The 15981-nt window shown below is 49.4% G+C and overlaps 1 protein-coding gene across 1 annotated transcript in view; it reads left to right on the forward strand.

Moving 5' to 3' along the window:
• The first annotated feature begins 3374 nt into the window (after positions 1 to 3374).
• Positions 3375 to 15981, forward strand: part of raph1a (Ras association (RalGDS/AF-6) and pleckstrin homology domains 1a) — a 65980-nt gene continuing 53373 nt past the window's right edge. The window contains 1 exon segment of the mRNA XM_083682220.1: positions 3375 to 3502. The gene's annotated coding sequence lies outside the window, so the exon portion shown is untranslated.

The following is a 15981-nucleotide window of genomic DNA, read 5'->3' on the forward strand; positions in this document are numbered from 1 at the left end:
ACACACACGCACACACCACACACACACACACACACACACACACACGCACACACCACACACACATGGTTGCAAATGATGTGTTTTATGATGAAAATGAGTGGATAAATACAAGACAACTGTGGTCAATGTTGTTTTTTAGAATCATAGGTGTGGCTTGTCATGTGATGTCATGTGATGATCATCCCTACAAACACAGCTGACCTCACACAGTGATGGAGATGTACAGCTGAGGTAAATCATTCTCACTCAGAAACCCTTCTTTTACAAACTCAGCCCAAGGCTCTTGCTGTAAAGAATGTTCCTTCTCCTCAGGTACAGATCTAAGGCAGGTGGTTTCAACGAAAAAAGAGAGGGAAAATATTTTTTTTGTTCCACTGTGCATGTGGTGTCTTCACCTATGAGTCACATGTGGCCTCAGTTCCCTTACAAGTTCACCACACTTGCTGTCAACAAGTTAGTTAGTCACAGTTGAATCCCTCTTCTACAGCGGACCATCGCTCTTCAGCTCCAAGGCTTCCATTGTGTGACGGTTCCAGAGAACAACGAAGGTTTGTAAAAGTAAACCATGTGATGAATCCATAACACTATTCAGAATCAGGTTCTGCTTCAACAGGTTTAAGACCCAAATGTAGTCTGTAATTGATCAGAAATACAGTATCAAACAAAACATGGGTTCAAGTCTCATGGGAGACGTCAGGGTAGAGAGGCAGAGGAGGCAGAGGAAGTGACATATTAGGTTAGGGCTAGGGGTTAGGCTAGGGGTTAGGGTTAGGGCTAGGGGTCAGGGCTAGGGGTTAGGGTTAGGGCTAGGGGTTAGGGCTAGGGGTTAGGGTTAGGGCTAGGGGTTAGAGTCAGGGTCAGGGCTAGGGGTTAGGGTCAGGGCTAGGGGTTAGGATCAGGGCTAGGGGTTAGGATCAGGGTCAGGGCTAGGGGTTAGGGTCAGGGCTAGGGGTTAGGATCAGGGCTAGGGGTTAGGGTCAGGGCTAGGGGTTAGGATCAGGGCTAGGGGTTAGGATCAGGGTCAGGGCTAGGGGTAGGGATAGGGGTAGGGTTAGGGTTAGGGCTAGGGGTTAGGGTTAGGGTTAAGGCTAGGGGTTAGAGTCAGGGTCAGGGCTAGGGGTTAGGGTTAGGGTTAGGGGTTAGGATCAGGGTCAGGGCTAGGGGTTAGGGTCAGGGCTAGGGGTTAGGGTCAGGGCTAGGGGTTAGGGCTAGGGGTAGGGTTAGGGTTAGGGCTAGGGGTTAGGGTCAGGGTTGGGCTAGAGGTTAGGGTTAGGGTTAAGGCTAGGGGTTAGAGTCAGGGTCAGGGCTAGGGGTTAGGGTTAGGGTTAGGGGTTAGGATCAGGGTCAGGGCTAGGGGTTAGGGTCAGGGCTAGGGGTTAGGGTTAGGGTTAGGGGTTAGGATCAGGGTCAGGGCTAGGGGTTAGGGTTAGGGTTAGGGGTTAGGATCAGGGTCAGGGCTAGGGGTTAGGGTCAGGGCTAGGGGTTAGGGTCAGGGCTAGGGGTTAGGGTTAGGGTTAGGGGTTAGGGTTAGGGTTAGGGGTTAGGGTTAGGACAGAAGCCATGACATATGTGTTCTTGACGTCTTACCTATACCCAATAATTATTCTAAGCTCATAACATTAGTATAGGCTATGCCTTACATTATAGATGACAAAGTAGGTTATCATTGCCAATCATACTGATAATTCATTGTTGGTGATCATATCATTATTTACGATAATCAAATCAAATGCAAGTTCAAATATCTGTAAGATTAAAACCCAAGTGTATGCAGTAACACTACTCGACCACTCGGGGGCATACTATATGTGGAAAAAGTGTGCTTCGTGCAAATGTGGTAGAGATGCCCAGAATCTTAACATCAAATAGGCCAAATATAGTCGGTAATTGATCAGAAATACAGTATCAAACAAAACATGGGTTAAAGTCTCATGGAATAAAGCAGTGTCAATTAAATGGGTATGTATTTAGGGGCTTGGGGACCAGGTGATGTTCTATCACTAGTTTTGCTCTTTTTTGTAAATTTGTAAATTTGTTATTTTTGTTAATACTTTGCTATTTTGTAAATTTCTTGTCAATATTTGCTATTTGTTTTTTATGTCCATGCACCAACCTCACCAAGTCAATTTGCAAATATACCTGGCCAAATAAAAGAATTCTGATTCTGATTCTGATTCTGATTCTGATTCTGATTCTATGTAAGATCTAAATTGAGATGTGTGTTGTCTAAATATCCACTGCAACTGATGGACAAATTAAGTACTGTTCTATCATCTATTCTATTCTGTGAGAGCATCCAGGAAATGAAAACCAGTGATGTTGTGGTCACATCAGCTCTTCAGCCCCCGGGCGAGATGAGTCATTGGCTGTGACCTGTTTCATGTGGTTAGTCTTCACAGCCCTGGAGAACAATCAGTCTGAGACCCCCCTAGTTGGGGTCCCCCCCCCCTCCCCCCAGACTCTGCTCACCATTCTCACATTACAGCCCTTTAGAAGAGATCCTCCTACCCCCAGAATCTCTCTGTGCTGTGTAACACTATCCCATTACAACTGTCACAGACCCTAACCCTAACCCTAACCCTAACCCTAACTGTCACAGACCCTAACCCTAACCCTAACTGTCACAGACCCTAACCCTAACCCTAACCCTAACCCTAACTGTCACAGACCCTAACCCTAACCCTAACCCTAACTGTCACAGACCCTAACCCTAACCCTAACCCTAACCCTAACTGTCACAGACCCTAACCCTAACCCTAACTGTCACAGACCCTAACCCTAACCCTAACCCTAACCCTAACTGTCACAGACCCTAACCCTAACCCTAACCCTAACTGTCACAGACCCTAACCCTAACCCTAACCCTAACCCTAACTGTCACAGACCCTAACCCTAACCCTAACTGTCACAGACCCTAACCCTAACTGTCACAGACCCTAACCCTAACTGTCACAGACCCTAACCCCAATGGACACTGACATTTCTAATAATGAACAAAGCCCTAATACTGGACTTAACTAAATTTGATAGACAGACAGACAGACAGACAGACAGATAGATAGATAGATAGATAGATAGATAGATAGATAGATAGATAGATAGATAGATAGATAGATAGATAGATAGATAGATACACAAACAGACAGACAGACAGACAGACAGGCATGTAAATGATCTATCTATTTAATTGCCTGGGGTTTGCTGGAGTTGATTGGTCGAGACTGATTGCTGGGCTGGACAGGAAACGAGAATCCAGGAACGCGCATGAATCCCTGCTCGCTCCCGACCACCCGACTGATTTCTCCAGAATGGAGCTGGATGACAAAACCACAACGAGCGACTACTCCCAACGCTGAGGGTCGGCGACGGCGTGAAAACCGGTCACTTCTGACAACCGACTGAGCTGCGGGACTCCTGGACTTGTTCGACTGTTTCTGTGTGCCTGTGTCCGTGGTTGTAGTTTTTCTCTGGACTGCGAGGGAGGATCTCCGGGTCTCTGTCAGTAAGTAGCAGGTTTCCTCTCGTCTTCTGGCGCTGGAAAGCCTTCCTCATTTGACATTAGGAATATTATGTCAATATACTGGTATAGATTGAGCTGCATTTCAGCCTGAATAACGGACGCATTCAACAATGCGCCTATAGAACACCGGTTCTACACGGTATCTTTCTATCTTGAGACATTTGGAAACATAGAAAGGGCAAGAAATTGATGTATTCTGCATTTTTTATAGGTAAAGAAAGGCCTAATAGGCTATGTTACCAGGCTAAATTGCATATTAAATATGTTATAAAATATAATAAATGTATAAAATAGCTGGCAGAGGCGTTTTTCGGGCTACTAGGGTGTGTGTGTCCTGGTCATGGACTGTGCTGGTCTGTGGAGCCTCCCAGGGAAAAACCGCGGCTGTTCCCCGGCCTGTGAACCCTTCACAGGGACACCGTGGACGGGGCTGTTCAGCAGAGGACACCGATGCCTCTCATACAACACGTTTAGATTTTCAGCCTTTTTTTTGGCTCTCATTCCTCATGATCCGCTAGCTGGAGGCTAATTAGGCTACACAATTGAGCTGATAAAGGCGTGGCGTGGCATTGATATGGGCGTTCTCTCTCTCTCTCTCTCTCTCCGTCTCTCTCTCTCTCTCTCTCTCCGTCTCTCTCTCTCTCTCTCCCCGTCTCTCTCTCTCTCTCCCTCTCTCTCTCTCTCTCTCTCCGTCTCTCTCTCCCCCGTCTCCCTCCCTCTCTCTCTCCTCCCCGTCTCTATCCCTCTCTCTGTCTCCCTCTCTCTCTCTCGTTTTGATGCTTTCTTCTTCCAGAGGTTGTTTCTCTGATCATCCCTTATTCATTCGGGTCACTGCCTCCTCTGGTTAAATGCCAGTGTTGAATGGACGCAAAAGACAATTTGGTTTTTATGTTCCTTTTAAATGACTGTCGGTGATCGGGAGCCTGTCCTGTCTCCAGCGAAGCTTTGCAGCTAAAAATCTGCATCACGGCGGCCCGCCTGCCCTCGGCATGTGCCTCAGAAATCGGGTTAAGCATTTGAAATATGGGCCTGTTATTTTGAGGCCATATGCCGCTAGGACGTTTGACTGTTACGGTATTGATCATGTGAAACGGTCTGCACAAGCTCTCTGAGCTACGATGTCGGTAAAGGCCCCGGTAAATGTGACTATTACCCTGCTGTCGGCTTAACAGGGCTGGGTTCACGGTTTTATTGGTGCCACACTGCTGGATCTCTCTGATAATCCGCGATATTCCCAAACGAACACATGGCAGCTGTAATGCGATCGGATACAGTAATCCCTAATTCCGACATAATGGCTGTTTAACATCCTGGAGACATTCTCGGTAGCCAACCGATTTGGGGCAAAGACCTATCGATTGAGCTGTTTCATCCCGTTCCTGGATAGGCCTACAGTGAGAGTAGTAGGCAGACAGCCCCATGGTTTGTTATTGTATTTACTTTAATTAATTAGCTCTTCTGTCTGATCGATTTTTTTTATGGACCTGTTTGTCTTTGCAGTTGGCCCCTGTATAACAAACCTACTATGATATACATATGTATTACAGCCAGTGACTGAAAATGACTATTAGTTAGTTTGCCCAGACTGTCCCCTCTGTTTGAGGGTAAGCTTGGCAGAGAGAGAGAGAGAGAGACAGACAGAGCCATAGAGAGAGAGAGGGGCAGAGAGAGAGAGGGGCAGTGAGCCATAGAGAGAGGGGCAGAGAGAGAGAGGGGCAGAGAGCCATAGAGAGAGGGGGGGAGAGCCAGAGGCAGAGAGAGAAATCTAACAGCCACTTGTCATCAGTGAGGAATCTGAAATTCTGTGGCATCCACAACTGAAACACTCAGCCTAAACCCGAGTGCAACAATTTAACGAATCTGAAGACAATTTGGTTGTTTCAAAGTATCATGGTAGGCCTATCCACCAATAGTAACTCTGACTGGGCCTACCACAGCTGTCATAAGAACATTGTTGCAGGTTCTGGTTAGTGTGGTGATAATGGTAATGTTAGGGGTCAGATGGGGTGATCTAGGCCTACCCTGGCCTGAGGTGGTGTAAACTGTCTCTGAGACCCAGACCTCCCATCTGTCTGTGCTGCTGCTTGGACTTACTGCCAGGTATAATGGAAAAGATGGTTTTCCTTCAGGAAATTCCTTCTTTTCTCTTGGGCTAGACAGTCGCTGTGGAAGTGCTGAGCTGATATTGTTGCTAAGAATCATCACAAGTATGTTAAATGGACATATCTGAGTTAGTTAGGGGGGGCTTTGGCTATAGGGCCTTTCATTCTTGTTTCTAAGCTGGTAGTGGTGTGTTAACCCTTGATATTATTAGAGTTTGGTCTGTTCACAGCTCTCTCATAGTGCGGAAGGGAGGATGAAACTCATTAAATATCTCCCTGTAGTAAAGTACCTGGGTGTACAGTACTGCTCTTACTGCAGAACTGGACTCATCCAATGCTATTATGACTCAAGTGTGAAACTGGAGCCGGGAGGTGTGTGTGTGTGTGTGGATGTGTGTGTGTGGGTGGGTGGGTGGAAGCGTGGAAGCATCATTGAAAAAGACTGGGACCAGGGTCCCCGTATAGTGGTCATCCTGCCACGGAGACATTTCTTTGTTCAGGCAGATGAGCCACAGATTCTATCTTTGCAGGGTTTTTCTCTAGTTGTGTGTTTAGTTGACCTTTTGGTGGCAGCTGCAGCAGTCATTCCACAGCCAGGCCAGACGGCCGGCCTGCCAGCCCTCCAAGGACTGAAACCAGACACACACACACACACACACAACCCTGGAGAGTCGTGGGGAGGATGCGGCGTGAGGAGAGAGGGACTTGGGGGGGGGGGGGGGTCTATCGTGAATGTATACTTAACTGTGCTTTATTGCGTTTGCACAAAGAGTAGTCCTACGAAGCAACCTTGATGGGAACTGAGTGTGTTGATGCTTGAGTCAGCTGACTGTGTGATAACCTCTTGGGTCTTGATGCGGAGTATTTAAGTAATTAAGATATCCTATCGAAGGTGCTCAGAGTTCAGGTTGCTGCAGACATGGTGATCTAGTTCTCTCTGAGCAGCTTAACACTCTGGCACCAGATGCCAGGTGGCAGTCCTTCCAGCGGATCTTCAAACGCCAGCCTTCTGCTCCTCATCTGAAGACTGGGGCTGGAGATGGCGGTGTGGGGCTCACATGCCTGTTATAGACTGAGGTCTATAAGATCCCTGCCAACCATGATTGTAGCGTTTCTGTGTGGTTGAGCTGAACTGGAGGACTTGGGGCCTATGTAGAGCAGAGCAGGATATATAGGTCCCAGTGTTCTCTGTGCTCTGTCATTGAGCTGTTGTGTGTGTGTGTGTGTGTGTGTGTGTGTGTGTGTGTGTGTGTGTGTGTGTGTGTGTGTGTGTGTGTGTGTGTGTGTGTGTGTGTGTGTGTGTGTGTGTGTGTGTTGGGGAGGGGGGGGGGGACTTGTCTGTGTTGGGGAGAGATGAAAAGTGCAAACACCCTCTCGTCTCGATGTTGTTAGAGAAACACTGGCAGCTGTGTGTGTCTGTGTGTCATATGCCCATATGCTAAGACTGTACACAAAGCGTAGAGCCAAGATGAGGGATTTTCTAGAACAGACACATGAGGTAATCATGTCCCTCCTCGCACCTGTAAACCGTTCTGTAGCAGAAGGACAGTGACTTAGAATGACACGTGAAACTGCTCTAGACTGCCCCCTGCTGGTCAGAGGCTCCCCGGGTGCTTTCTCTCTGAATACCCTAAAAACCCCTAGAGGTCGAAGGTGAGGATTCCATATGGAGGGAAATGTCACAGTGACATTCCAGGCCGGGTGTCAGATGTCTGTCGAGTCTGCTTTACGAGATGCTGATTCTACAGCACTAGAACTGAGTTGTTTGGCTACAAGTTATCGCTGAAGCTGCCGGTTGACAGGGCTGAGTTTGGTTCTGTGGTTGAGCTAACTTGACCATACTGACTGTTTACTAAGAGTCTTCATTGACCAGCCGGGACAGACATCGTTGTCAAAGTCCCTCTCTCTCCAGTTCAGCACTTTCCCACAGAACCCTGAGAGTAAAAGAGAGGACTGTTTCTGCCAAGTCCCTTCCAGTGTTAGGTCAAGTGCCTTGGAGTGCGCATTGTTTCTGTTTGTTTGACAATATTTTTTCATTGGTTCATTCTTCAGGCAAATTCCGAGGTGTAAAAGAATAGCCTATGGATTTTAAGGATCTCTTCTTGCAGTGTAGGCTAAGCCCTTGATGCAGCCTGTTTGTTCTTGAATGGCAGGAAGGAAAATTCATGTTTGTGAGTAGGTAATCTTTCTTTTGATACACGTAAGTTCCCTGTTCATCAGAGGCAGGAATGACACAACCACTCCCAGATCCTTCAACCTTCCTCCAACCCCTCCATAGTTGGGTCTGGTGGGCCTCGTCTCAACAACCACTCCCAGATCCTTCAACCTTCCTCCAACCCCTCCATAGTTGGGTCCGGTGGGCCTCGTCTCAACTAACATTTGAGTAAAGTGAGGCCGAGCTTCTCCATGTTGCATAAGCTGGAGGTGACGCCAGCTGGGCGCTGGACAGTGTCTGTACCCTGCCTTCCCTGCCCTGTGCCAGGTCAACACACCCTTGAGTCTGACGTTTAAAACAGATCACACATGGGTGTGTCACCCACATTAAACCACAAGTGGCTCATTGGGAACGACAGGAGTGTCACCATAAAAGTCTGTGTAATGAATCATGTCAAGTTTCAAATGGGTAGAAATGGATTCAAAATAATTGTTAAAGGGATAGTTCACCCAAATTGCAGTATCACATATTTGGTTCCTTACCCTGAAATGAGTCTGTCGACAAGGATGTAAATCCACATGTTGGTTATTATTTTTGGGCACTGTAACTAACAGCTAATTGTTAGCATCTTTAACGAAAACCCAATGCAAGTCAATGGACCCTAAGTTAGCATGCTCAAATCATCTCAGTCATTTAAATCAAGTAATTGAGTCTTCAGAATTTGAGATGATTTGGCCATGACATTTCAAACATGACTTGGGGTCCATTGACTTGCATTGCGTTTTGGTTAAAAATTCTAACAATTAGCTGTTGGTTACAGATGAATTGTGTTGATTTGAAGTTTGTCCTTGTCCATAGACTCATTTCTGTGTAAGTAATCAAATATGTGATTTTTGTAAGCTAAATATTTGGTTTTGTAACTATTTGTAAAGTCAAATGAAGCTTTGACTGAGGTTTGGCTCTTTGACAGAGACAGACAGAGATGGAGAGAACTACTCTCTACTCAAGTGAGTAGGTGCTCCCCAGTTTGAGCTGTTGATTTGTGGTGTGTTATTGACTCTGGGCTGGTGGACTGTTTGTTGGCCTACTTTGGAGGCTGTGGTGCTGGTACCCAGAGGAGAGGGCAGAGGGACTGAGGCTAGCCAGGTAAAGTGTTGTCTGGGGATTCCTCTCAGTAGGGGAGTGTGTGGCCAGGTGTCTGGGGATTCCTCTCAGTAGGGGAGTGTGTGGCCAGGTGTCTTTCTATGGACAAAGTCTGTATGCAGTGTGCCTGCGGGGAGAAACCCGGCTCTCTGAGATGACCTCATGTTCATGGCAGCGTCTCTCACATTGGACAGCCTCTGTCAGGTCAGATCACCGCAATCATCCAATCAGCAGTCTCCCAGTCTGAGCGTACGATTAGCGATCGGGTTAACAGTCCGTGTTTAATCCCCTGTCCCAGTTTAATCACCACAGTCTCTAATGATGGCCACAGTTAGTTTGAGATTGGATGCTCTAAGCGGAGTTCCCTTGACTCCCTTCACCCCAGAGACCCTTGACTCCCTTCACCCCAGAGACCCTTGCCCAGGATGACGCTGAAGGCGTTCCCTGGGGCTGTGTAGACTAACTGCCAACCTCACGCCAGTGAGAAATTTGAACAGCAGACAGTGTCACTTTTTTTTAACGCCATTGATGTAATGTTTGAAATTCATGCTTGGAAAATTTAAGCTCACTCTTCTTCTTCTTTTTTTTTTTTTTTTTTTTCACCGGTTTTCCCTCCCTCGGTTCCCAGTGCTCCAAGTCTCTGAGCACTTCCTCATGTGGCGGCTGGGGGAGGCTGGGGGAGGCTGGGGGAGGCTGGGGGAGGAATGTACGCCTGGAAGTCAGGATCGGACCTTTATTGTAGTCGTCTCACCAACGATCACAGATCAAGGTGTTTATTTTACGAGCTAAATATCACAAAGCAAACATCGCAGGCCCGGTCTGAATTCCAGGCAAAGAAAGCGGGAAAACATATAGTTACAGCCGGCAACGCTTTCTTACCGCGCTGAGCGAGTGAGTTAATTCTATTAACGTGGACCGTGTTGTGGCGTTTGAAGGTACTGATGACGTTGTAAGCCTGTCGGTTTGTTTTTCGTTCCTTGAAGTGTTGAGAGAAGTATTAGAATGTGTGTGTGTGGTCATGCTATAAACCCTGGGGACTGATCTCTCTGCTATAAACCCTGGGGACTGATCTCTCTGCTATAAACCCTGGGGGCTGATCTCTCTGCTATAAACCCTGGGGGCTGATCTCTCTGCTGTTGTTTTGTCTTCGACGGAGCCTGCTACTGTTACAGCTCCTGGCCTACAGCACCTCCTCCCCTGGAACAACACTGTCTCCTCCTGGAGGACCTCCTCCCCTGGAACAACACGGTCTCCTCCTGGAGGACCTCCTCCCCTGGAACAACACGGTCTCCTCCTGGAGGACCTCCTCCCCTGGAACAACACGGTCTCCTCCTGGAGGACCTCCTCCCCTGGAACAACACGGTCTCCTCCTGGAGGACCTCCTCCGTGTGAGGTTAGAGTAGACCCCATATAACAACACGGTCTCCTCCCGGAGAGGTCAGACCCACTTGCTGCGTTCCAAATGGACCACTAGGAGAACCCTTAGTTCCCTGCCTCCAAGCAGAGATGGACTGGGCCTACTTCTTCAAAACCTCCATTAGGTGAATCAGGGGTGTCGCTGCCGAGCTTGGACTAAAGGCCTCCAGGACCCGGGTTGGTGGTCACTGTCTTGGACACGTCTTGCAGATCCGAGGATTAGATATAGGTGCAAGGTCAATAGGGTAGAACCCATGAGTCTTGGTTCTAGGACTGTCCTACCAGTGCAAGCTCAATCGAGCACAGTTAAGTATACAATTTAAACATGTAGGCTCAAGCCTAACGCCCGGCCCTCGTTACAGATGTACTGTATGCTCTGTCATCAGAGCAGGGATCTGATGGTCATTACCCAGCATACCCGCCCTCATGCCTCTCTCGTGTTTTGACTTGTCAGGAAAGCCTGTGGCAACACTTCCCCGCCCCACCTCGTATCCCCGCCCCACCTCGTGTCCCGGCCTCCACGGGGAGCGGCACGTTTACCTTTCTCTCGGCGTTTTGGCTCCGTTTCTATTTGGTCTCTAAATGAGACGGCGACGCCCACGCTTTCCATTACCACTGCCTACCATGTGACATCAGTCACTTACATTGGCAGAACAGCCAATAGCATTACTGGACACCGTACACTGTGTAAGTGATGTTAGGAAAGCATTATTATTATTATTTTCTATTGAAGGTTATTTTTTTAGTGTTCCAGTCCCACTCTTATCTTTTCATTTTTATTGGATAGAGACACTAGAGGAAGAGGAGAGTGAGGAGGAGAGGGTGTGTCAGCAGGGCATGGGCATATGTGTGCACTGTAGGCCATGGTGCTAGACCACTGGGCCATCCCAGTCCATGGTGCTGGACCACTGGGCCATCCCAGTCCATGGTGCTGGACCACTGGGCCATCCCAGTCCATGGTGCTAGACCACTGGGCCATCCCAGGCCATGGTGCTAGACCACTAGGCCATCCCAGTCTATGGTGCTAGACCACTGGACCACCCCAGGCCATGGTGGTAGACCACTGGACCACCCCAGTCCATGGTACTGGACCACCCCATCCCAGGCCATGGTGCTGGACCACTGGACCACCCCATCCCAGGCCATGGTACTGGACCACCCCATCCCAGGCCATGGTACTGGACCACCCCATCCCAGGCCATGGTGCTGGACCACTGGACCACCCCATCCCAGGCCATGGTACTGGACCACCCCATCCCAGGCCATGGTACTGGACCACCCCATCCCAGGCCATGGTACTGGACCACCCCATCCCAGGCCATGGTGCTGGACCACTGGACCACCCCATCCCAGGCCATGGTGCTGGACCACCCCATCCCAGGCCATGGTACTGGACCACCCCATCCCAGGCCATGGTGCTGGACCACCCCATCCCAGGCCATAGTACTGGACCACCCCAGGCCATGGTGCTGGACCACTGGACCACCCCAGGCCATGGTACTGGTACCAGACCACTGGACCACCCCAGGCCATGGTACTGGTACCAGACCACTGGACCACCCCAGGCCATGGTGCTGGACCACTGGACCACCCCATCCCAGGCCATGGTACTGGACCACCCCATCCCAGGCCATGGTGCTGGACCACCCCATCCCAGGCCATAGTACTGGACCACCCCAGGCCATGGTGCTGGACCACTGGACCACCCCAGGCCATGGTACTGGTACCAGACCACTGGACCACCCCAGGCCATGGTACTGGTACCAGACCACTGGACCACCCCAGGCCATGGTGCTGGACCACCCCAGGCCACCATATATTATTTTAACAAGCCATTTCAGCAGTGACTGTAAAGGCCTGTAGTTAACTGAAGCCCCAGCCTGGGTTAGGGTTAGTGGTGTCAGTGGTCATACTGTTAGTGTTCTGGTGAACAAGTTGAGACCTAGGCTAGTGATTCAGACCTCTGTTTTTCAGTGTTGACGTCGTCATGACTGCTTGTGTGGTGATTCGTCATCATCTCTTCTTCTCTGGTTGTTTTTATCACGCAGCACCTGGAGTTAGGGGGGTTTCGGGGGTCAGTGAGAGAAAGGCGACTGTGTGTGTGTGGGGTGGGGTGGGGTGGGGCAGGGGCATCTGGCCCCAACACCTGTAACTATGCCATGCATACCTGAAGTCCCAATCTTCACTTCACAATCGCAGGTTCAACCACTAGACAAACCCCAACACAGGGCTGGGAATACCGTAACCTGGGTTACCGGCTGTGTAATCACTTATCAAAGTCGCTTGGGAAATATCACCTAATCCTCGTCATCGTTGGACGTAGTGGGCTCTTTTCTAGCCTGTGGTCTCATCCAGTTATTCATTACCGGTGGACTAGTCACACAAGAGCCCAACGCTTAGGTGGAAACATTGAACACATTTGATCCCCATTGATGTCAATGCAAGATCTACGCAAATGTCGGATTTACGTTTGTGGGTCTTGAGTTAGGAATTCCACCTCCAAGTTATTATAATGGGCTTCTTTTCATTCGGACTTGTTTGCTCACTGTGTGTGTGTGTGTGTGTGTGTGTGTGTGTGTGTGTGTGTGTAGGTCACAGACAGGGTGCTCCAGTGAATGACCCCAGGCTGAGCCCCCCCCCCCTCCTGCCCCCCCCTTCCTCCTGCCCTCCCTCCCTTCTGCCCCCCCCCCCCTTCTGCCTGCCCCTCCTGCACCTGCAGTGTTAAAGTGCTGATCGGGTTCTTCTTCCTGGCCAGCTGGGTGCTGCTCAGATCCCCTCCTGATCCTCCCTGCTCTCTCTGCAGCCTCCATACTGCTCACTCAGCACTCAGACTCCTTACCATGCTACACACACACACACACACACACACACACACCACAGGCCTCACACTAGTCAGAAAGGACTCACAGGATCTGCTTTAGCTCCATTCTCCCATTGACCAAGCCTACTCCCATGTAAGGAGCTAGCCTGTCCCATACAGCAGTCTCTGAAGTGTGGCTGATCTCATAAACATTCTTATTCTGTGTTACATGTTCCCCGTCTGTCCCATGGTCGCCATGATCCCCCCCCCCCCCCCCCCGGCTTCTCTGTCCCCCCTGCTCTGTCTTCACTCTCTTCTCACTCCTCCACTGCTCGGAGAACCTACATTTAGGGAACAGACACGGTGCTTCTGCCGCTGTTGTTTCTGGCAACACGGTTTCTCCGAGCTCGGTTTCTGAGGTGGAAAGATTTGCGCCTTTCCATTTCTGAACGTTCTAGAGTGGCTGTCTACTGCCTTGCTGGTAACGGTTGCTAGGCTTTTGTGGTAGTTTCAAGAAAAACACTTCAGCTATTGGAATTCTCTGAAATATTATCGTACAGTTTAGTGTGTTTTTCTACAATAACAACCAACCACAGTCTCGTACGAACTGTACTACTGAATCTGTATCTGTGTGTGAAATGGATACGGAGTGTGTGTGTGACAGTAACTGATATGACCCTCCCCCTCTCTACACACACACACACACACACACACACCATTGTACCACATCAATGATCAAACCCTGCTGGGGAGAAAGACAGAGATTTGTGTCAGAGTTCAATGACATCTCTCAAGGATGTCTGCTTCTCCTCTTGTGTGGAGGACAGTCACCATAGCCTTCATTTCTGCACAAAATAGGAATCCCAGATTATTTGCTCACTGCGTGTGTGTGTGATTGATCTACCCAAGAATTACAGCATACCACCTTATCTGTGAAACATGGTGTGGGCATGTATAGCTGCTGACGGCAGCAGCAGAATGCATTCTGAAGTGTACAGAAACGTGCTCGAGTGCAAGCAGATGTCTCCTAATTAATTGGATGGCGCTTCATCATACAGACAATTACACACAACGTACTGCCATAGCAACTAGGGAGTTTCAGGGTCAAAAAGAGGATCAGTTCTTGACTGGCTAAGTCAATCTCCAGATTTAAATCCAATTGAACAAGCATTTAATTTCCTGATAAGATTTTAGGCAAAAAGACCTCAAAACAAACAACTGAAGATGGCTGCAGTCCAGTCCTGGCAGAGCATCACCAGAGAAGACCCCCAGCATCTGGTGGGTCGCTGACTTCAGGATTGTCGACCAAATACTAAACACGAGTGCTTAATTTAGACATTATATGAATCTGTCCCATTACTTTGGTGCGCTGGAATAGGGTGAGACTATGTAGGGCACTGCATTCTAGGTCTCATAACCTTGACTAACGTTTCTGCACAAAAGGATCCAATCAGTCTGGCTATATCTCACCTTGAGGTCAGGGGTCATTGGTCCAGTGGTTACGGTGGGACCCCCCCCCTGTTGTTGCGTGCTCAGTAATGCCCTCCATGTGCTGTGGAGAGCGGAGGGCGAGGGCCCAGCTGGGCAGCCATCGCAAAAACCAATCAAGCCCTCTGATGAAACCCAGACACCCCATCTGTCACGTGTGAAGAGAGGGAGATGATGTGGAGGGAGGGAGGGAGGGAGGGCGGGCGGGCCGGTGGGAGGGCAGGGTCGAGAAGTGGATTGGGGAGAGATGGATTGAAAGTGAGAGAGAGACGGACAGAGTGAGGAAGAGAGAGACCAAAGGGGAAACCGACACAGACTGAAAGAGAGAGGACGCGAGAAGAGGACAGGAAGAGAGAGACGAAGGTGGAAATGAACAGACAGTCAGAGAGAGAGAGGGAGGGGGGGGGTTTGGAAGGTCCTTTGCCAGCAGTCCTGGACTAGTGACAGCCAAGACTTAACTAATTCAGTGCCGAGGGTAAATAAAGTCGCCCAAATTGTCAACATTCTAGAGTGCCAAGGGTGACTTCATTCACCAAAAATGCATAAATGACGATGCTTCATTTTTGTAGCCAATCAGAGTGTTGTTGCTAGGTAAACACCACATAGAACACTTGGCACTCTAGGTGGTGAGTGTTCCGGAACTCTTTGGCAGTTGGTGATTTAAAGAAGCACTGCTGTAGTCCCTCCCGCTCCGCCTGTCCCCTCCACTCACAGGGACACGCGGGGACTGCGTCCCGGGCCGCCACCTGTCCTTTTGTCTCCCCCTGCGTAGACGTACAATAAGAGACACCTCCATCTTAGTGTCACCACTATCCACCGCCCCCCCCCCCAGCTCCTGCATGTAGTGTCAGTTGGGATTATCCAGACTGCCCATCCTCGCAGGAATGGACACAACACAGCTCTACACCCCCCCCCTCCCCCACTTCCCCATTCAACCATAGCATAGCCTACTTCATGAGCTCATTTGAACAGTCAATGTTGGTTCTACTTCACTTGAAGCCTGGCATGTACGGGTCAGTGGTAGCAAGGTCTAATAGTCCCAGTGCCACACTTATTCAAGCATGCTACCTTGGTTAGCATGCTACTGTGGTTAGCAGCCGCGGTCAAAGCGTAAACTGTTACCGTTCTCCCCTCTAAGCTCGCCCTTGATATCGCTGGCCTCATGTTCAATGTGATGCTAACAACGAGCCATTGCTTTTAAACATGCTAGAGTGAGTTTCTTAAACCAGTCCATTTCCTAGAAATCACTGGGGGGGGTGGGGGTGGGGGTGGGGGTGATTGAGTGTGCACTTTGGGTGAGGGGGTAGATGATTGGAATTCAGCGCAGTAGCTCGATCTGTGGTCCATCTCCCCCGGC

This window comes from Argentina silus (assembly GCF_951799395.1).
Source record: "Argentina silus genome assembly, chromosome: 12".
NCBI classification, from domain to species: domain Eukaryota; kingdom Metazoa; phylum Chordata; class Actinopteri; order Argentiniformes; family Argentinidae; genus Argentina; species Argentina silus.